Source organism: Aulonocara sp. 'chitande type north' Nkhata Bay, linkage group LG5 (assembly GCF_057382095.1).
Source record: "Aulonocara sp. 'chitande type north' Nkhata Bay isolate Kocher_YH1m ecotype deep benthic linkage group LG5, A_spYH_male_GT1.1, whole genome shotgun sequence".
NCBI classification, from domain to species: Eukaryota; Metazoa; Chordata; class Actinopteri; order Cichliformes; family Cichlidae; genus Aulonocara; species Aulonocara sp. 'chitande type north' Nkhata Bay.
The window spans coordinates 43,499,646-43,522,235 of NC_141348.1; the positions used below are offsets into that span (position 1 = coordinate 43,499,646).

Here is a 22,590-nt window from a genome sequence, read left to right on the forward strand (position 1 = left end):
TTAAAATGTTATTGTTTGGCTTTTTTTTTTTTCAGTATTTTATTTGTTCCTGAGTAAATCGGTTTGTCTGAGATTAAAGTTATAGTTTTTACACAGCTGAATAAACATCAAACAGACAGCTGATTATCAGAAGTGTGAGATGCTGGAGAATTTACTCCAGTGTCCTGTTATATTTTAGATAGCAAGGAGTTTATTAAACTTCACCGAAACAATCTGCAAATTTCATTAAAATTTAATAAACTATCATCTTGTCTTTATTTTTAGTTAGCACAGACCTTAAACACTTAAAGCTGTAAGCTAATGATAGTTATATAAGAGCAGATGCTGCTGGTGCAATAAGCTGTAGTTTTACATTCAATGGATGATGATCTGATTAGTCAACTATCAAAACAATCGTTTGTGGCAGCCCGAGTTGGAACAATGACGATCCAGGGTGAAAGGACCTGTTGACGGCTTGGTGCCAGCATCTCGTGACGCTTTAGCGTTTCACACGAGGCTGGGATGTTTCGACTGTATGTTGGTCATCCGTGTTTTATTCTGAACCCTCACAGGTGAACCCGGCTGCAGGGTGTCGTGTTACATCCCCTCAGCAGGACGGGATCGTAAACGTCACTCATCGTAAGCTCTTTTCGCTCCGCTGAGACTGCCCTCCACCTGTCTCCTCACTGAGTTATTAACCTCCAACCTTTGCTATCTGATGGCTTACTGCCACCGTTACTCTCGGGCTCATTGCCGTATCTCCTGGATCGCATCTTTTCCACGTTTCCCCCGGCCGCCGTCTTTTTGTTCCTTATCTGCCTCGAACACTGCGAGTTTCCACACAAAAGCACGCGTCTCCTCCTGCTTTCAAGCTCTCTCAGTTTTTTTAACCGCCACCTCCTTCCACTCTCTCATTTCTCTCTCTTCTCCGCAGCTTTCTCTGGAGACTAAGTGCATTAGTATAAGAGGCTCTCTACCAGACTCGTGGCCTTCCTTCAGGCGCTGCAGCTCACGGGCCAAGCTCCCTCGTGCACTCTCAGAGGCTGAGTGCATTTCTGCGAACCCTTGCTTTTGTGCAAGGCAGAATGATAGAGTCTTCACATCCATTAGTGACCGTACATCCGGTCAATACCAATGCAAGCTGCTTTGTCATGACAGGGGCAGGAGGTTTACTCATAACTGAAGTCAGGATTGCAACCAACAGAACTTGGAAAGAGCAGCACTAAATCGACCGATGCTCTGAAAGCTCTTATTATGGGTTTGCTCGCACTAGAAAGAAAAAAGTCTAACAGGAAGACGGAGGAAATGATGACTGGTTTCTCCACTACGGCAAAGAAGGTGGAATAATTTCAGGACATGTTTTATATGAGCAAAAAGCAATAAAACAAAAAAGAAGTGGATGCCTCTACGGGGCGATCATGAGATATTTGAGACTAACTGCAGACAGTCACGCACAGTATCTGCAGGAGCCTGAAGCTAAAACAAGGATGGGATTTGTTGCTGTTTTTATTTAAAAAGCATTTTGCTTTCATGTCTCTTGGTTTTCTAATCATTCTCTTCATACCAGCAGTTATTGCTGCTGTGTGTTTGCTACAGAGGAAATACTGACAGTAATGATAAACTCCTGATACGACACAGAAAGCCTGTTGAAAGCTACGAGCTTCACTCCGGTCAGCTGGTCCCACAAAAATGGAGCACTTATTAACGTGCTGGCAGCTGTTTCATAATAACAGATTCATTATTAAACGTTTAAACATTCTCTGATTCTCTCTTTTCAACAATAATGATTGGCAGTAAACGGAAAATATTCCACCTTTGGATCAAAAGATTTCCCCTTAAGCTAATTGAAATTACGCTGCCAGAGGAAGCATCAGCATTTTCCAGGAAATTTCCTCGAAAGCCAAAATCTCAGCATGTCTGAACGTGCAACAGGTGTGATGGAGGAAAGAGGTTCATACAAGCCATTAGACAGAACTATGAATAATCACCAACCCCATCACATTGGCAACACCTCAGAAAACTTCCATCGAGCTTTGCTCCCCTTCACCTGTACCTCCCCGTCACAGGTGAAGGGGAGGTAGTCCCACGCCGTCAAACACAGGAGGCGGGGAGTCCCCTCCTCTCAGCTCTAATTAGACTCATTTAAGTCAGACACTAAAGCGGACATCTACACCCCCCGGAGCCAAACTAACTTAACATGTTACCATCCACATTTTTCATGAGTCATCAGAGCTGCAGGGCCAAATCTGACAGCTAGCATGCTTGGTTAGCATGTAGCTGGAACACAGCAGGTAGAGGCGCTTCTTCTGGGCTATATTCTCAGCAGCATATTAAACATATCAGGTCCCATAAGGAGAATCCTGTGCTAACGGCTGTCTAAATGACTCGAGTAAAGTTTGTAGCATGCTTGCTTGTTGTTTTTGTCTGCTTCCACTTGTCTTTGCACGAGGATGATGTCGGAGTAAATGTGCAGTCATATTCGTTGTGTTCCCACTAGTGCTGTCAGCGTAAATCTGAAATGACGTTAACGCCACAACACGGCAAATCTCCGTTAACGAGCTACCGCCGATCGCCCCGTGCGTGGGGCTGGACGGCCAACACGTTAATGAGCTAACTGCGCTAACACACTAGCTCCCACCCATGTAATTGAGCATTGCGTGGCACATCCGACATCCTGTTTTACTTTAGTCCATGACGCGCTTACCTTCAGGGTCATACGTCACATGAAGACCAAAATAGTTCCAAAGGCCAGATCTGAATGAGGGTGGGGGAGGTTCAGTTTGCCATGTTGCAACGAGCTTAGCTTCTGTCTCGCTAGCTTGCACTGCGCTCAGTGAATCTGAGTTCGACTACTCCGCCTAGGCTGTACTGTCGAGTGCAGACCCACTGAGCGCTCAACACAGACAGCATCGTCAGAAGGAAAGTTGATAAAATAAATTACAAATGTTGTATTGTTCGATACATATGCGTACCGAACCGAAAGCACTGTATCGAACGGTTCAATATCGATACGAGTATCGTTGCACCCCTAATGGTTTACTACCACAACCACAACTGTGAACATCGCCTCACTCTTTCACCTCATCATCGAGCTGGGTGATATTTCAGACCGTTGAAGCTAACGTTCTGACACATAGTGACCTTCGCTTCACTCTGAAATGCAGAAATTGTTCCAGTTTCTCACGTCTGTACTGACAAGACAGTGAAGCACAATACACACCCATGCAGCCGTCTGCCATCCAAGCAAACCACCCGTGCTGTCTGCCGCTGGAAGGGGAAAATGGGCAGGTTACAATCAAAACTGACTGATGTATTAAAATCGAATGTTTGGTCTTCATGGCCATGAAAGGCAAAGCTGATTGGTCATTAAGACCAGAACAACCTGCTGTCCTAATCTGTCCTGAGGTAAAAACTGAAGAGCAAACTGTTCAATCATCCTCAGAAACAAACCTGCTGAACAGCAGCCTGCAGGAAGGATGGTTTAATATCTAACACGAAAACCACACTTCTGCACAGAGCAGTCAGACGGCAGCACGGTGACTGTTATCAGGTTCACTAGTAAAAACATATCAAAGCTTAAATCAAGATCAACAATCGATGATTTTGACTTTAAAATCCCTTCTGCAAAGCCTGAGCACTAAACAGGAATGAGAAATGGTTGCAGGTCAGCGGCTCAGTCAGCAGAATAATCACTTCCACCGGCAATATTTCCCGTCACTTGACTTTAATCTCTCAGTCCACCAGAGTTCCTTTAATTAACAAATTGCTTGACAACAAGCTGACTGGCTGTCTCATAAATAACCAGCGGATCGCAGCTTGAGAAAGCGATTTGGACTGGATGCCGATTAATCCGCAGCCAGCATCATCCCAGAGGAGAGCGACTCGCGAAACTCCCCGAAGAGAGCGGCTGTTCAAAGCTGCGTGCACAGACGTCAACCGAAACGGCTTGATCTGAGGAGCCGAACGAAAGTGGCAATCATCAAGAGAGGCCTGAAAGTGAGGGAATGAGAGCAGCTAGAGGAGGAGTGAGGAGGTAGAAAAGAAAAAGAACAGAGAGGAGCGGTTATGAAACGGCGAGACAAAGACAAGGGCTGGAAAGGAGACAGCGGGAGAAAGAAGTCTACTCACTAATTAATAGGTGTCTGAATTTCAATTAACGCTGACCTCGATTTCTGTGAGGAAGAGAAGGAAGAAGAAGAATAAAAAGGAGGGACAGCTTATGTAAGAGGGCATCTGTGGAAAATATTTTGTTGTCCTGGCGCTCTGCTGATGTGAACAAGGCGCCCATTCTTCAGCAGAGGGCTGGATGTTAGCTGCAGGTCTGCCTGGAAGTTGGAATAATGCGACGTATTGTAGCAGCAACACGACGCAGCGCTCGGAGCAGAGCTGTGATTGTTTCCATGTGTGACATCGTGTTCCACACTTCGGCCAGTGTTACATTACTGCACAATAATGCTATTATGCTGTTATAACCGCATCATGTTCGGTGTCACTGTGCATGCTAGTCACTGTGATGTGCGCCGTTCTGACACTTTGTTCTTGCTGCCAGTTAGGGCTCACCGTACAGCCTACATTTCCCAAAATGCATCTGAGAATAGAGAAACTGCTATCTGTGCTTTTCAAGGATGGCTTGTGCGTTATTATTACTGACTAATCAGGAGGTTTTATGACACAGCAAGTCCAAAACCTGCTTCATACTCAGTTTACTGCAACCTCAAACTGGACAGCAAAGTCCCAATTTTCACCCCAGAGAAGGTGGAGCAATCAAATCTGGAAGAAGTGTGGTGGAGGGGGGCGTAGTCGGATGAAAACACCAAACACAAAACTGTAAAAGCTGCTTCCCTGTTACTAAATACATTTTCAAGCGTTTTCTGTCAGTTTTCTGGGCGGAAACAAAAGATGAACAGGATAGACCGGAGAGACCACACCCGACTGAAATCAATCGACTTCTTCTCTGCACCGATTTCACCACAGCTGACTTCTTCAGAGCCATTAGTAGAAATCTAAAATGTGCTTTATGAGGGAGAAGTCTGTGAGGGACCTGGGAGGTGTGGACTGTAGAGAAGAGGAAAGAAAGTTGGTAGATACAAGACAGAATATATGTGTTTGAATGAGTCATGCAAGGAGTAGATTTAATGAAGATTGATTAGTTTAAATACCCACGGTCAAGAAAATATGTGAAGAAGGGAGTGCAGGCAGGGTGGAGCGGGTGGAGACGAGTGTCAGGGGTGGTTTGGGACAGAAGGAGAGCAGCAAGGTTTAAAGATGGTGGTGAGAGCTGCTGTGGTGGCTGGGAGAGGGTGGAGGCCGAGCTGAAGATGTTCAGATGTTCACTGAGCAGCTTGGATCAGAAATGAGTCCATCAGAGGGACAGAGAGGAGAGGCTGAGAGGGTTTGGACATGTGCAGAGGAGGGAGGGTGGATGTGATGGACAAAGGATGATGAAGATGGAGCTGCCAGGCAGGAGGAGAAGAGCTCAGAGAAGATTCATGGGTGTAGTGAAGGAGGACATGCAGAGGGCTGGTGTGACTGAGTAAAAACACACGAAAGATGGAAAGCTTGGCTTAAGATAAGATGACATAACATAAGATAAGCTTTATTAGTCCCACGCGTGGGAAATTTGTTTTGTTACAGCAGTGGACAGTTCGAAGTTACATGGAAAATTAGAAAAACACTGGAATAAGTTATCAATAGATAATGTACACAACTGTACACAATAGAACAAAATAAAATACTTTATACAATCAAATAAAATCAGAGCACAAATGCTTTATACAATTGAGTATAAAACAACGATGCCAGAAAAGAGTATTTTAGTATATTTATATACCACACACACACACACGCACAGACACACACACACACACACACACACACACACACACACACACACGCACACACACACACACACACGCACACAACAATCAAGAATGCAAAGCTACTAAAGGGAGAAAGTAAAGCTGGCAGTACAAAGACGACACTGTTTTGCTTCCCTGCACTTGTTCCTCTGTTTGCATGTTAGATTTCCTCCAGCACGTCAAACCCTTCTGTCCCTTCTGTGGGGCGATCGTGGCTCAAGAGTTGGGAGTTCGTCTTGTAATCGGAAGGTTGCCGGTTCGAGCCTCGGCTCCGACAGTCTCGGTCGTTGTGTGCTTGGGCAACGACCCGTTGCCTACTGGTGGTGGTCAGAGGGCCAGGTGGCGCCAGTGTCCGGCAGCCTTGCCTCCGCCCCAGGGTGGCTGTGGCTACCCTAAAGTGCTTTCCTTAGGGACTAGTAAAGTGCTATACAAATTCTGGTGAACAAACCTTCAGGTGTGGAAACTCATCACCAGCCGTGATCCTCCACACGGGTGGGTGGCTTTGTAGGAGAAGTCCACAGCCGCCCTTTAAGCAAGTTTGAAGCCACAGAGCACACAGTGTACGACCTGTCTGAACACGCCCGAGAAGATGACCTTGAATATGAGATCATCCAAATGTAATGAGTTTATTGTGCATTTTCTCTTCAGATGCCCACAGCTTTTACTGACACCTCTTATTTCTGTGAGTCACTCTGTGACAGAGCTGTGCTTTCAAAAACCAACAAATCTCCCCTTTACTTCTCCAACGTTCACCTTTATTTACTGCAATGCAGCTCCGGCAAAGATGTCAGAATAGTGACGGTGTCTGGCCCGTGATGATGAGAAACAAGAAAGAAAGCAGCCGTTTTATCCCACGACACCCGCTGCTGTCAGACTCCTGCTGCAGAGCCCAGAACCTCAGTCTGAAGCTGTCTGATCTATTTCTGACTCCTTGTTCTACTTCATAATGTTTGTGTCTGAATTCACGAATATGCTGCGTTACACTTTTTGTGATGCAGGTTGTGCGTGAACATTATCAAATTTCTGTTCTTCAACCAGGGAGACGAACCCTCCTGCAATAAAGCTACATCTGAAACCCTCACACACCTCTGCTGCCACCTCCACCTGTGTGAAAGAAAGCAAAGAACAGAGCAAAGCCAATGCTCACCCTTTAAAAACAGGTTAGGTTAAAGAAGAGAGCACAATTTTGGGGGCTTTTCTGAGGTAGAAGGCCACTAAAGTTTGCAGCACAGACGATACACAGGAGACTTGGTGGGCATCGACATCAAAGCTCATGTCCTGGATTCCAGATAAAAGCCTGGAAATACTTGGATGGTAAAATAAAGTTTAAAGCACCCAAACACGGAGCTTTGCTCGTCCAAGGAAGCTTTGTGTTGGGAAAAAAAGAAACAAATCGATGCGAGTGTGTTTACCCCACAAGATCCTACAGCGTCACGCTTCTGAAAGATGAATTTCTTTAAGTGGAGTCGAGGAAAAACGATAAAGCGTTTCCTCAAGAAACCCCTGCAGTGCAAGCAACGTCATTAAAAGCTCCGACACAGAGCCTCCAAGTTCAGCTCCGCTCTTTGTTTCTGTACGTTTATGACACTCGCAGCAGGTAACGGCCTCAAACGCACATTTCTGCACGTGAAGAAGTCATAAGAAAAATGTGACAATCGAGTCACCTCAGCTTCATGAAAACTAAAAGAATCCATAAAATGAGGAAATGCAAATAAAAAGGTTTGTGTGTGAAAAGTGACGCACGAGAACAACATGTTTCAGTACAACAAGGTTTCATATCGAGCTGTCAATGCACACGACAACATTCTCCTTCTGTTAGAGCGAGACACAAACTTTAGTCCTGAAAGAAATATCTGATTCTTCGGTTCTTGAATGCGTCACTAAATCCACCAGAGAGACTCAAACTTTGTCTTTCTGCTGTTTAATATTACACAGGTGGTCCACGGCAGGTCTTAAGAGACTTTAAAAGAAATTGTCTGAGCACAAAGCTCCGGACATCTTTTCAAAGTGAAAAAGAAAATATTGGAGTGAAAGACATCTGCAGGGTGAGATGTTAATGAAAGGAATCCCTCTATCTTTCAGCCTGATGTCCAACACTGCAGATATGCTTTTGGTGACCCCCCCAGACCGCTCTCACCCACTGGGACACAAACACAGGACTTTAGCAGTGGCTCCTTTGATTCCTGTGAGTCTCACCGTGGTTGTGACGGTCGGGCTCGTTGCGTTTCAGACGGGCGGCTGGATTGGCCGAGTCGACGCGGGCTCTCAGTCGTGTTCTGTGAGCTGCTCCTCAGCAGATTAACCTGGTAGGTGCTGTGTGTCAAAGCAACGTGTCCGAATGTTGAGTATCAACGAGCGTAGAGATCTTATCCTCTTCACCTTTCAGTGGAATGGAAAGAGTACGCCCCGAGGCGGGTCAACATTTTCCATTATTTACCAGATGCTTAAAAAAGAAAAAGCACACTTTTCCAAGCCGAGCAGTCCACGCAGAGTCTTCTTAAACTGCAAACAGTGCACTCATCACTGCTACTCTTACCCATCGGTCCATATACAGTGACTGGGAGAGGGGGGCAGGATGAGAGAGACCAGCATATCGCAGTGAGCTGCAGGGCGGTGCGGCGATGCTGCCTCTTGGGTGTATGCAGAGTCGGAGACCACACCAAAGTCCTCCAAGAAACGTGGATTCAGAAAATCTTTTTTCTTGAGAATCTCAACATGCTTTTTCCCTTTTTCTGGTTCATCTGTTTAATTTCACACAGTTCCTCAGTTATTCTGGATGTAACCTGCTAACCTCACTGTCCCCTCAGAGTCCACCTCACGCTCAGTCCTGTTACTGTGACTGAATTCAGATCATGAGGTTGGATTCACTCAGCAGCAGCTCCTCTGACACACACGGTGCCGACATGCGTGTGCTGCGGAGGGAACATCTCGTTACAGCACACGCAGCTCGAGCGTTTGCTGCCCTCGTCGTCTGTCGTCTCAGAGCTCTCTTTCCCCCTCAGGACTTTTGTGGATTTAATCAGAAAAAAATTAAGCGATCAGTGTTTCCCGTGGATTCTCCCGGGCCGTGGATTTCATGGAAAACAGCGAGCGGCCCTGACATTTTACGCACTCGCACATCCAGCGATTCAACTACCTCCCTGTTCGTTCACGTGTTCGCACACAAAGCAGGCCGGGTTAATTTGTTTACGCATCCCAGAAGCCACGTGGTCAGCCTCGGGCCACGGCTGCCCTGCACGATCCATATCTGCACCTTTGATGATCACAGAGTCTTCTCTCCGATTGGTTCCACGCACGCAGCGAGGTAACAAACGCACATGAAATCAACTCTCTGCAATTAGAAATACACAAACAGACACGCTGCATCAGCCAGCTTTAGGCCCGAGAGCTCGCTGTCACCTTTCAACTCCATCGCAACAGCATAAATTAGCATGATCCCCAGAAACGTGCATGTCTGTGACTGTGTCCGCACAGTCTAATCACTGCGACTAAAACATACACGCTGTGGCTGCAACCCTTACACACAGCCACTGGTGCATTCCTCGATGCTAACAACTAGGGCTGGGCGATATATCGAGTTTTTAAAAAATATCGATATATTTTCATACGAGATATAAGATGTGACAATATCGTTTATATCGATATAGTCTATGTTACGTTATAATTATACTTGTGGAGCCGCAGGTTTGCCTCTCTTTCGTCCACTTTTGTCTCTACGCAACGCTACTCGGCCTCGCCTCTCCTGCACTGAACACAACTCCCCCATAGCTTCACCTGCAGGCAATGACAAGATGAAAGCGGAAAATCTCCGTTAGCGAGTTACCGTGCGTGGGGCTGGATGGCGTCAACGTGTTAGCGAGCTAACCGCGCTAACGACATGCAGCCCAGAGGGGCTGCACGGCCTAAAATCCTTTCCTTTTCTCAAAAATCGACAGTGCGCCTTATGTATGAATTCTGGTTGTGCTTACTGACCGCGAACCGATTTTATGTGGTACACAGCGCTCAGCAATCTGTCAAAAAATGTTTTAATATGACTTTGCTAAGCTACGGAGCTGCACCGCTTGATGGATTGTCGGAGAATTACGGCTACAGAGGAGGAGCCTCGCGGAGTGATACGTACTGTGTGTGTATAAGGACCACAAATGGCACCTGTTCAGAGACGTGGTGCAGCTGTGAAATCTGTCTCTTTGTTATTATGCTCAGCGTCTATTAGTTTACATTTTGACTGCACAATTGTGAGCTTTTTGTTATGCACAAAAACAACATTGTTTTCTTTTATTTATGGACCATGATTATTTAATAAATGCTGATAATTTATTTTTGAGTAATATCTACGCTGTATGTAAATAAAAGTGCCCGTTTGACATCTGGGACACAGTGTGACTAAGAACTCTCTTTTTGTTCTTAACTTATGGCTTAAAAAAAAAAAAATCGAGATATATATCTTATATCGCCATCCAGCTAAAAAATATCGAGATATGAATTTTGGGTCATATCGCCCAGCCCTACTAACAACAACAGGCCACAGGCAGTGGACGCTTTGCCCCCCCCCCCTCGCTCTCTCTCACTCTGTTTGTCTGCCCTATAAATAGCCCATTACTTTGAAATGCAAGTATGCTTCCTAAAATCTCCACCCCTCTCGCTCCGAGCGCGCTCCCTGGGACGCGCACACAGGCGACGCTCACCCATCTACAGCAGAGTCCAGATTAAACTCCTTTTAAAGCTCAGCGAGGACGGAGCGGCAGCATCACTGGGCCGTTTGATGTGGCTGGTTGATATGCAGCCGGCAGTGTTTGGCTGACTGAGTGACTGAGTGGGAGCACGCCGTGCACCGAGAGCGAGGCCGCTTTAACTCGAGTGCGCTGTACAGACGGGAAGAACAGCCAGACGAAATCTGTCAAACTGCATCTTCTGTCACGTTCGGCTAAAAGCTGCAGCTTAACGCTAAACATCATCAAGTTATTACGAGGCTCCTCATAATTAGTTTTGTTTTAAAACAATAAGCCACATTCTCCGGCTCCAGCTTTGCTCTTCACTCGTTCTCTGCTGAGTTCTGAACTGACGGTTGTACAGACATGACTGAACACTTGGACTCTGACGGCATTGCAGTGCTGCATTACACGCCGAGTCTAAGAAATGAGATGAGCTGACACTAATTCATATGAGGTGACACGATCAGAGGCAAAGCTGCTTTGGCAAGAGTTAAAAATATTCCAGCTCGCTTTGTGTGAATCCTGAAAACCCATCAGCTGAGATTCTCCTGACACCACCAACCAGAGATGAACGACTAGCTCGCCGACTCCGATTGAGGGCAGCTGGGTCAGCGGCGCCGCTATGCAGGGACCAGGAAAACTAAATGTGAGAGATTGTTGGACTTCATGGGAAATTCTTAAAGTATTCCAACTATCAGCTACACTCATCCTCATCCAGCTGGTTGGTTTCCAACAACGCCATGTAAGCTCTCCCTCACATTAGAGGTGAACACAAAAATAGGTTTAGCATCCAGCGTCGATTAATGCTAACACACGCAGGTGGCTCGGTGTTCTTACAGAGTGTACAGGTAGGGCTGGATCAGGTGACCCTGAATCCTCCCTCAGTTATGCTGACATCACGCTCCAAAGCCCTATAGGTGTAGGCTGCCGGGGGTTCCCATGATGCACTGGGTGTTTCTTCTTCACTCACTATGTGTTAACAGTAGGGCTGCCACGATTAGTTGACTAGTCACGATTACGTCGACTATCAAAAGCGTCGACGTGTCGTTTGAAGCTTTGTAAGATCCCAAAAGACGCAGGAATAAGTAGCAGGATTTAAGAGTGTAATAACGGACTGAAACAGAAGATGGCAGCACTGCATGTACAAGGATGCCAGCTGTTAAACCCCGTAGAAGAAGAAGCTGTGTCCCAGAATTCATAGCTCAGCACAGCTCAGTTTCCAACAATGGCGGCAGCTAGTTAGTTTTAATATTACTCTTATTATTCTTTCTGGGTCACAAAATAAACTTTTAACACACATTTTAGGCAAGAATGTAGCTGTGTAAACCTCAAATATCTGCTCAGTTTATCAAGACACCGCATATTTTCAAAAGCACTCCGACGTTTTCGGAGACGAGGCTGCTGAGGGATTCCCATGATGCACTGGGTGTTTCTTCTTCACTCACTATGTGTTAATAGACCTCTCTGCATTGAATCATATATGTTATTAATCTCTGTCTCTCTTCCACAGCATGTCTTTATCCTGTCTTCCTTCTCTCACCCCAACCAATCACAGCAGATGGCCCCGCCCCTCACTGAGCCTGGTTTTGCCAGAGGTTTCTTCCTGTTAAAAGGGAGTTTTTCCTTCCCACTGTCACCAAAGTGCTTGATCATAGGGGGTCATATGATTGTTGGGTTTTTCTCTGTATGTGTTATTGCAGGGTTAACCTTACAATCCGGTCGTTAAGTGATGACGTGACGAATCCTACTTGCGGGCCTAAAGTAGTCTGCGTTTAATATGGCTTTTGTGTTGTTAACATGTTTAATGTTTTGTATTTTCTTCTATTTAATCTCAAAAAGCTCCTAAAACAGTCAGTGATCACTGTTGACCTCCCTCGGCTTTTATTACCACTAATCATTTATTTAAGCTCAGTTTTTAAAACCTTAGGATGTAACTACAGCCCAGCCCATGCAGCAGTACATGAATGACTAACCTCGTATTGTGGATGGATTATCTCAGTTCAATTCAATTTAATTCAATTTTATTTATATAGCGCCAAATCACAACAAAAGTCGCCTCAAGGCGCTTCATAGATACAGAGAAAAACCCAACAATCATATGACCCCCTATGAGCAGCACTTTGGCGACAGTGGGAAGGAAAAACTCCCTTTTAACAGGAAGAAACCTCCGGCAGAACCAGGCTCAGGGAGGGGCGGCCATCTGCTGCGACCAGTTGGGGTGAGAGAAGGAAGACAGGATAAAAGACATGCTGTGGAAGAGAGACAGAGGTTAATAACAGATATGATTCAATGCAGAGAGGTCTGTTAATACATAGTGAGCGAGAAAGGTGACCGGAAAGGAAAAACTCAATGCATCATGGGAATCCCCGGCAGCCTAAGTCTATTGCAGCATAACTAAGGGAGGATTCAGGGTCACCTGGTCCAGCCCTAACTATATGCTTTAGCAAAAAGGAAAGTTTGAAGCCTAATCTTGAAAGTAGAGATAGTGTCTGTCTCCTGAATCCAAACTGGAAGCTGGTTCCACAGAAGAGGGGCCTGAAAACTGAAGGCTCTGCCTCCCATTCTACTTTTAAATACTCTAGGAACAACAAGTAGGCCTGCAGAGCGAGAGCGAAGAGCTCTAATAGGGTGATATGGTACTACAAGGTCATTAAGATAAGATGGGGCCTGATTATTTAAGACCTTGTATGTGAGGAGCAGGATTTTGAATTCTGGATTTAACAGGAAGCCAATGAAGGGAAGCCAAAACAGGAGAAATATGCTCTCTCTTTCTAGTCCCTGTCAGGACTCTTGCTGCAGCATTTTGGATCAGCTGAAGGCTTTTCAGGGAGTTTTTTGGACATCCTGATAATAATGAATTACAGTCGTCCAGCCTGGAAGTAATAAATGCATGAACTAGTTTTTCAGCGTCACTCTGAGACAGGATATTTCTAATTTTAGAGATGTTGCGCAAATGGAAGAAAGCAGTCTTACATATTTGTTTAATATGTGCGTTGAAGGACATGTCCTGGTCAAAAATGACTCCAAGGTTCCTCACAGTGTTACTGGAGGCCAAGGTAATGCCATCCAGAGGAAGAATCTGGTTAGATACCATATTTCTAAGATTTTCAGGGCCGAGTACAATAACCTCAGTTTGATCTGAATTAAGAAGCAGAAAGTTAGCGGCCATCCAGGTCTTTATGTCTTTAAGACATTCCTGCAGTCTAACTAATTGGTGTGTGTTATCTGGCTTCATGGACAGATAGAGCTGGGTGTCATCGGCATAACAGTGAAAATGTATGCTATGTCTTCTGATGATGCTGCCTAAGGGAAGCATGTATAATGTAAACAGAATTGGTCCTAGCACTGAACCCTGTGGAACTCCATAATTAACCTCAGTGTGTGAAGAGGACTCTCCATTTACATGCACAACTTGGAGTCTATTAAATAGATATGATACAAACCACTGCAGTGCAGTACCTGTAATACCTACAGCATGTTCTAATCGCTCTAATAGGATATTATGGTCGACAGTATCGAACGCTGCACTGAGGTCTAGCAGGACAAGCACAGAGATGAGTCCACTGTCAGAGGCCATAAGAAGATCATTTGTAACCTTCACTAAAGCTGTTTCTGTGCTGTGATGAGCTCTGAAACCTGACTGAAACTCTTCAAATAAACCATTCCTCTGCAGATGATCTGTTAGCTGTTTGACAACTACTCTTTCAAGGATTTTTGATATGAAAGGAAGGTTGGAGATTGGCCTATAATTAGCTAAGACTGCTGGGTCTAGAGATGCTTTTTGAGTAAAGGTTTAACTACAGCCAGCTTGAAGGCCTGTGGTACATAGCCGATCATTAGAGATAGGTTGATCATATTTAAGATCGAAGAATTAATTAATGGCAGGACTTCTTTGAGCAGTTTTGTAGGAATGGGGTCTAAAAGACACGTTGAAGGTTTGGAGGAAGTAATTATTGAAGTTAACTCAGAAAGATCAATTGGAGAAAAAGAGTCTAACTTAACATCAATGGTACTAAGAGTAGCTGTAGATAATATTACATCTGTGGGATGATTACTGGTAATTTTTTCTCTAATGATAAAAATTTTATTTGTGAAGAAGTTCATGAAGTCATTACTAGTTAAGGTTAAAGGGATGGTTGGCTCAAAAGAGCTCTGACTTTTTGTCAGCCTGGCTACAGTGCTGAAGAGAAACCTGGGGTTGTTCTTATTTTCTTCAATCAGTGATGAATAGTAAGATGTTCTGGCTTTGCGGAGGGCTTTCTTATAAAGCAGCAAACTTTTTCTCCAGGCTAAATGATGATCCTCTAAATTTGTGACACGCTATTTCCTCTCCAGCTTACGAGTCATCTGCTTTAGGGTACGTGTTTGAGAATTATACCACGGAGTCAGGTACTTCTGATTAGAGACCTTAGTTTTCACAGGAGCTACAGTATCCAGAGTCGTACGTAGTGAGGAGGTGAAATTATTAACAAGATAATCGACCTCTGTTGGAGTAGCGTTCAGATAGCTGCTCTGCTCTGTGTTGGTACAGGGCATTGAAGATGATAACAGTGGGTGGATTATATTCTTAAACTTAGTTACAGTGCTTTCAGAAAGACATCTACTTTGATAAAGTCTACTCTCCACTGCTGTGTAATCAATTATTGTAAATGTAAATGTTATCAGGAAATGATCAGACAGCAGAGGGTTTTCAGGAAACACTGTTAAATGTTCAGTTTCTATGCCATATGTTAAAACAAGATCTAGAGTGTGATTAAAGTGGTGGGTGGGTTCTTTTACATTTTGAGAGAAACCAATTGAGTCTAATAAAAGATTAAATGCCATGTTGAGGCTGTCATTTTTAGCATCTACATGGATGTTAAAATCACCCACAATAATTATTTTATCTGAGCTCAGAACTAAATCAGATATAAAGTCTGAGAAATCAGACAAACTCTGTGTAAGGCCCAGGTGGACCATAGATGATAACAAGTAAGACTGGTTTCTGAGTTTTACAGCTGGGGTGGACGAGGCTAAGCATCAGGCTTTCAAATGAATTAAAAGTCTGTCTTGGTCTTTCATTAATTAACAGGCTGGTGTGAAAAATTGCTGCCACACCGCCCCCTCGGCCTGTGCTTCGAGGTTTCTGGTAGTTAGAATGACTCGGGGGTGTTGATTCATTTAAACTAACATAATCATCCTGCTGCAACCAGGTTTCTGTAAGGCAGAGTAAATCAATTTGTTGATCAATTATTAAGTCATGTACTAACAGAGACTTGGAGGAGAGAGACCTAATATTTAATAATCCACATTTCACTGTTTGTTGTTGTTCTCCTGGCTGAAGTTTGGTCCTTTTACAGCATCCTGCCATGCGATTACATTTGTTCCTGACCACCGAGAACACTCACGTTAACTTTTATCCAGTGGAAAAAAAGTTAGCTTGTTTATATTATGCTAACATAGCTGTGTCGCTAGCGGTCACGTAGCACATCATTATATACCAGCTAGCCCAACTTCAGTAACCCTACAAATGTCACTGCTGTTTAGCTTTGTCTTCATTTATGTTGGAAGTGATAGCAGAGCTGTACGTTTTAATTTGTTTCCAAAACCCTGCAGTCAGGACATGCTATATTGTATTTAGATAGAAGCTAGCGAGCTAACTCCATGCTAACTTCTAACTCCGTTAAATGTCATAAATTCCATTTTCATGGATGCCTGGATGTTAAACTCAATTGTTACACCTGGTAGAGCAGAACGCTGATCATTTTATTAAAGATGAAAGACTTTAGACAGTTTTTCAACTCTCAGTAATGCCACAGTGATCGTTTGATATATGGACCTGCAGCGGAGTTTAGACCCAGACACGGCTAGTGACGTCAGACTGAACGACTGGATATAAAATATATGTTGTTGTGATGTATCAATAAAACTGAATTGTGTTCAGACAGAGTAAAATTCAATTCTGGCCCACATTTCGGTTGTGTTTACGTCACACAGCTAACGTCCAAAACGTTCATTTTTCTGTGTTTTTAGGTTTTGTAAAATTTAAAGCTTCTAGATAAACATGAAAAGAAAATCATTTAGTATTAATTTATCGATATTTATTTATTTTCTTTCTCCTTTCAATGAATTATTGTCGTTTCGTGATGATGCACATGAATAAATGTGCAGCATGTTCATAAATAGTTAAAATTCTGATAAAGAGTTCAGTATGTTTACAAGAAATCGTTGATTGGTCACAAAGCACAGGGTGACATCACCACAGGCTACAGAGGGAGGAGCTGCAAAGATCTGACGTCCACAGCCGAGAGGCTCACGGGACCAAGTTTCAGGGCCAAAGATAATAAATAAATCATGGAGAATCATCGTTGTGTGGCTGATGGTGGATCCTCATCTCTGGTTTTTTCATGATGCATCAGGGTTTTGAACATTTCACAGTTGCAAAGCTTCCAACGCAACACGCCAACAACCAGCAGGTCTGCTTCGTTTCTCCAGAGCTCAAAGTCCTCCCATTCTCTGGGCTCATGTTGGGATTATTTTGGTTAAATTAAAAAAAAAAAAACCAACAACTTTAAAAAAATAATAATAATAATAATAATAACAACATATTCACGAGTTCAGGCACAGAGAGCACGTAAGCTCGACACAGAGTCACCACGCAGCCGTCACGGTCACCATCAGTAAGCAGACATCCCCACACCGTTAGTTCCACAAAAACAAAACGTGCGTCCCGGGATCTGCAGGAGAACCCCCCCACAACCACCCGAGCTCGGCTTCACGGTTGATCCACGGTCACGCCAGCAGCAGCCAATGGAAAACTGCATTTCCCGTTCAAGGTGGTGATGTCATCACCTGGAGCCTGACTGAGATCATTTAAAATCTCGATGCAAACGTCTCACATTTTACTGCCTCATTTAGAGTTTAGTTGCGTTTGTATGCATTTTAAAAGGGTCCGTTCGTTCTTTGTAGATGAATAAATACTGTGGTGCGTTAGTGATGCTCATATTTAAATATTCAAATAAAGATGTTTATAAAAAGCCTCTTTGGTGTTACTTTAGAGAGTCGATGATGAAAACAATTTTAAACATTTAAATGGAATAATTTACTCTGAGTGGTTTTCTTACATGTTTAATTTGAATCCAAAGATTTTTTGGTTTTTTTCCAAAGAAAAGAAAAAAGATCTCAGACTTTTGTTGAAATGAATGCGCGCTGCGACACCCACAGTGCTGTGCATAAAAATGAACATCTAATCAAAGGATTTTTGGACTAATAGAGGCGTTTGTAGTATCCGTAAGACACGTGTCTTGTTGATTTGTTGTGCACGTATCATTTAAAACACAAACTCAATCACATGACGCGAGATTTCAAAGCCAGATTTCTGAAAGCGCCGCCAGCTGTTGTCCTTCGTTACGTCCGACGCGCTGCACTAGTTTGTCGGCGCATCAGAGCTGATCTGACAACTTTTTAAGCCGTCTCTGGACCATCTGTGAGTGTGCGATACCACGATCAGCCACGCCAGACTGAAAAGGCATCGCTCGACATCCTCGACTAATCCAGCAGAAAGCAGCAGTGAAGATAAAGCAGGCAGAAGACTGATGTTCTCACCGGAAACTGGCCTCGTATTCTGTAAATGTGAGGCCCGCAGACTGACACGAGTTCACTGCGCTGCTGTCACATCGCACAATAAAGCGGCTTTTAAAGAGCTCAATAAAAGCTATTTGTAAAGACAAAAATAGACAGTTACTTCTGCTGACAGCAAAGAAATGGCTGCAAACCGCTGCGAAGCAGGCCTGGAGAAAAGCCCACAACAGCAGGCTGTCAGCGCTCAGCATCGGTCACAATATTCAACGTTTTATCCTGAAAAATCCTTAATAATATTTAGATTCATGTAATATTTTTACCCATGCCCATGTTTGTTACGTGTCTGTTATTGTAACAGCCTGATGGGTCAGAGGTGATGCAGGATCAGTCTGCTAGTTTGCATCAATTTCCAGAAAAGAAACCTGAAGTCAGATTTACATTTTGTAATTTTTTTTCTTGGAGTCCAAAAGTTCCCAAAAGTATTTTTATTATCCTACATCAGAAAATTAAGCCACAGGGTTTTGGGGAATGCCGGAGCTGCAGATGGGCCTCTGAACGCCCGCGAACAAACTCAAAACTAAACGAAACAAAAGAGAATCCAAATATGAGGAACACAGATGAGACGTGTGCGGGATGAAAACGCCAGAGTCTCAGAAAGAAAAGTATATCTTTACATGCTTGTAGAATATAGATTTTGCCTGTAATATCTCATTGCCTGCGTCTTACTGCGTATGTTGACACAGTAACTTTGTTTCGATTTTGAACAATACAACATAAATACATCAGGCAGTCACTCGAATTCCAGTGAAACAGCACGCAGCCTGCTTCTTATCGTTTCTACCTACAACTCACGGCCGTAGCTGAGAGAATCGGACTGAGCAGTAAATCAGCAGCTGAGAGGTGAGCCAAACATGTCAGCGCTGTGGATAAAACATTAGGAGATCTCTCATAAAAAAGTTAAACCATCTACATTTTTCAGAAGTAGGATCTAAAGCCAAGCAAGCTGGTGTTCCTATGGAGGGCTTCCCAACCAATGAAACGTATCGCAGCACCTCAACAGTCTCATCCGAGGCCCAGTGAACAAAAACCAGCCCGTATGAAGGTGAAGGTCACCGTGCTTTGATCCCAGTGCTAATCAGCACTGGGATGGTTAATGGGCCCAGTTTATCCTGCAGGGGTTTGTGAAGGTCGTGGACTGGGTTCAGTCACAAGAGCAGGGACAACAGTGTTTGTCTGCAAACACTGAGCGTCGCATTAATAAACTGCTTGGTCAGTTTTTGCCAAGCTTTGTTGTGTTTCCTTTTAATATTTCTGTGTAACTCAAACTGTTTGAATCTGCTTGGACTGTCGGTTTGTTGATTCTGAACATTTGAAGCAGTTTCTCAAAACATTTTTTTTTTTTAAAAAAGGGAGAAAATGTTGCAGCTTCTCAAACGGTAACTTTTATTTATTTATTTTTAACCATCTGGACTGTTTGGGGGAATCTGTTCCACAGTTTTAGAAATATAATGAATATTATTGCTTTATACCTTGACTGTGACCTGCTTCTAAAGTGCTGAGGGGAAAAACATGATCACTTCTCCCTCCTGTGAAGGCGGGAGAGCAGACACTGCAAAAGGTGAATAATCACAGATCGAGCCCACAGATGCTGCCTCCTGTAGAGATGGATATTTGCATATTTCCCACTGAAATACATCCCGGATCACTCTGACTCTTTCTGCGTGAGCTTACTTTCAGCTGAGGATTATAGCTCTCCAGTGAGGACACAACGAGATCAGACCATAGCAATTACTGAGCCACAGGCCCCCATAATGACACTAACACCCACACACTTCTGCACACACACACAGAAGCAGAAGGTAGGATGTGGTTTGAGCGTCTTGTCTCCAAACAAGGCTGCTGATGTAACAACCGAACATCTGTGAGCCTTGGAGCAGAAGCAGCCATATGCCACCCAAAATTCTGGAGGAGATGGTGGGAGTGTAGGTGGGGGTGTAAGTGCTGGTGTAAGTGTCTTCTATTAGAGGGGTCGATATGAGAGTGGGGTCAGTGGAGCCTCCGGGGGCCCACCTCAGATTACTCCTGTGAAGAGCGGCCAATCATTTCTACTCAAATCACAGGCAAAAAATCCTGTATGAGCGCGACCCCGTCACCTCTGCAGGCGTGCACGGCGGCACGCGGACTGTCCAGTGAGTGAAGTAAACACCGGGGGGGGGGGGGCGGATCCAGCGCTGATCGTTCCCAACAAACGGCTCGGATCCAAAGAGCCACCCAGCGCGCGCAAGCAGTGTCTCTCTCTCTCTCTCACACACACACACACACACACACACACACACACACACACACACACACACACACACACACACCGCTCAGTTCTGTGCAAGTTAAAGTCAAACAGCCCGTGCACAACACCAAAGCTCCCACCGGTAACCCACTTCACGCGTTGCGCGTCCACACGAGAGCCCGGCGCGGTCTCGCGTGCGCGTGGCTCAGCAGCACGAAAACATTTTAAAGAAACGCTCAAAGCGAAACAAGATGAGGAAGGAAGGAAAGATTTCTCTTACCGTGCAAACGAGGAGGAAGCGAAGGAGAAATTATAAATCCTTAGTTTGTGCCCGCATTGTCGGACGGAGAAGGAGACGAGGAGGAGGAGCGGGCTGCTGCTGCTGCTGTGAGGAATAATCCGAATGTCAGTGACAATAAACCGGAGAGCAGAGGAAGAGGAGGAGGGGGCGCTACCACGTCCAATTAGAAACAGTGGGATTGATTGTTGCAGGAAATCAGGCAGTTAGTGTTCAGAGCAGTTCCACCCAGTCAGGATGGAAGTGAGTCGCTGAAGACTAAACACTGCCCCCTTTACATTTGATTCATAGAAATAAAGAGATGAGAAGCTAACCGTGAAGATGATCCCAGTGACCAAAGCCGGCCAGAGTTTTCATTCAGGCTCGCGTATGACGCACAGACTTCCTCCACTGTGCTGCTGAAGTCCACTCTGTGATGTGTGGAGCTGAGATTAGTGGGGCTGATTTCCATATTCAAAGCTGCTACACTCGGCATCTGCCTCCAGCTGCTGCCATCTAGCGTCGGTATAAGGTCATTAAACCGGGAGGAGTTACTGCTCTGGGCCCTAGCAGTGAATTCACAGGACATTTAATGCCAGCTACATTTACTGTGACCCTACTGTAAAGAAAATATACACAAACTCTACAATAAATTTACAATAATTACTTGCAACAGACTGTCGACCTGTCCCGGATGTAGCCTGCACCTCGACCTATGGTAGCGGGGATAGGCTCCACCCCCCCGCAGCCCTCATAAGGATAAGCGGAAGAGAACGGATGGATGGATGCTGTAAAATCCAGTTATAGCAACGTTTTGTAAATGGCGTTAATAGTTTTGTTAATTTCAGTAAAGTTACTGCAAACACTTTTTCCAACAAATGACTGGCATCCACGATGATCCATCCACGGTGCCTCTGTGTTCTCCCTGCGCCTGCATGGGTTGCGTGGCACACTGGCTTCATAGATGTGACGTCTCGGATACACAAGTAACAAGTAAACCTAATTTTAAAGTTTTTTTTCCTTTGTTTTTTAATTAATGCAGTTTTTTATGTCTCATTCATTACTGATTGTTATGGCTCCTGAACCTTTTATTTAGACGAGGGCTTCAAAATAACTGCCTGGAGATGTTTCAGTTATGCAGACAAATTGCAAGACGACTTTTTGACTTCTTTAAAGACCTGCAAACAGCACGTTTACAACAACTAGTAGAAGAAGCATTGTGCTAGATACTGTTATTATTCAAAGGAGCGTGAAAGTGTGCATTACAAACCACATCTAAAAGGTGTGTCACACGTGATGGTCACGTGTGAAGCCTGTGGGTTTGGAGTTATGTGCAAATTAAGGTCAGTGCACCAGAACAGGATCAAGAAAGGACCAAAATATAAATCTGATGACTTTTAAAATGTTTTTTTTGTCAAATCAACATCCGAGTGAATCCCAGACAGACAGTGCTCCGTGTGAAATGTGAGTCAGTCAAAGTGGAATATTAAGTAAAATAATATTTTTATTTAAAAACAAAAAAGATTAAAATGCTGCTCAAACTAAATGTGCAGGTGAAAGCAGCCTCTCGCTGTCACATCGGCCCACAGGACTGGTTTTCTTTCTTAGCTGCTATAATGACAGCGCTAGTTTCCTAAGTGGTGCAGTTCCTCCACTTATCTCTATTTGAGAAACGGGTGCAGAGATGAACCGTGCACATAACCAGAAGCTCTGCATGCAGTCGCACTAACTTCAGGGTCTGAAAGCAAATGAGAAACTTTATTAAAACCACCAGAATATCAAACCAATTCCAAGTGGAAGCCCTGCCCAGCCAGCGAATTCAGACCCAGACCCTTCATGCTGTGAGACAACAGGGCTGACCACTGGAACACAATGTCGCTAGTTTAATTTCCATCCATCCATCCATTCGCTTCCGCTTAT

General features: G+C 44.4%; 1 protein-coding gene across 4 annotated transcripts in view; it reads right to left on the reverse strand.

Annotated features, from left to right (window-relative positions):
* Positions 1-21,101, reverse strand: part of pcbp4 (poly(rC) binding protein 4) — a 210,355-nt gene extending 189,254 nt beyond the window's left edge. The window contains exons 1-2 of one of the 4 annotated variants that reach the window (XM_086293746.1): positions 21,006-21,101; positions 20,674-20,778 (exon numbers count right to left, since the gene is read on the reverse strand). The gene's annotated coding sequence lies outside the window, so the exon portion shown is untranslated. Of the gene's footprint in view, positions 1-20,673 lie in introns of all 4 variants that reach the window. The other 3 variants (XM_086293747.1, XM_086293744.1, XM_086293748.1) reach the window with 3 other exon arrangements.
* Positions 21,102-22,590: the final 1,489 nt, after the last annotated feature.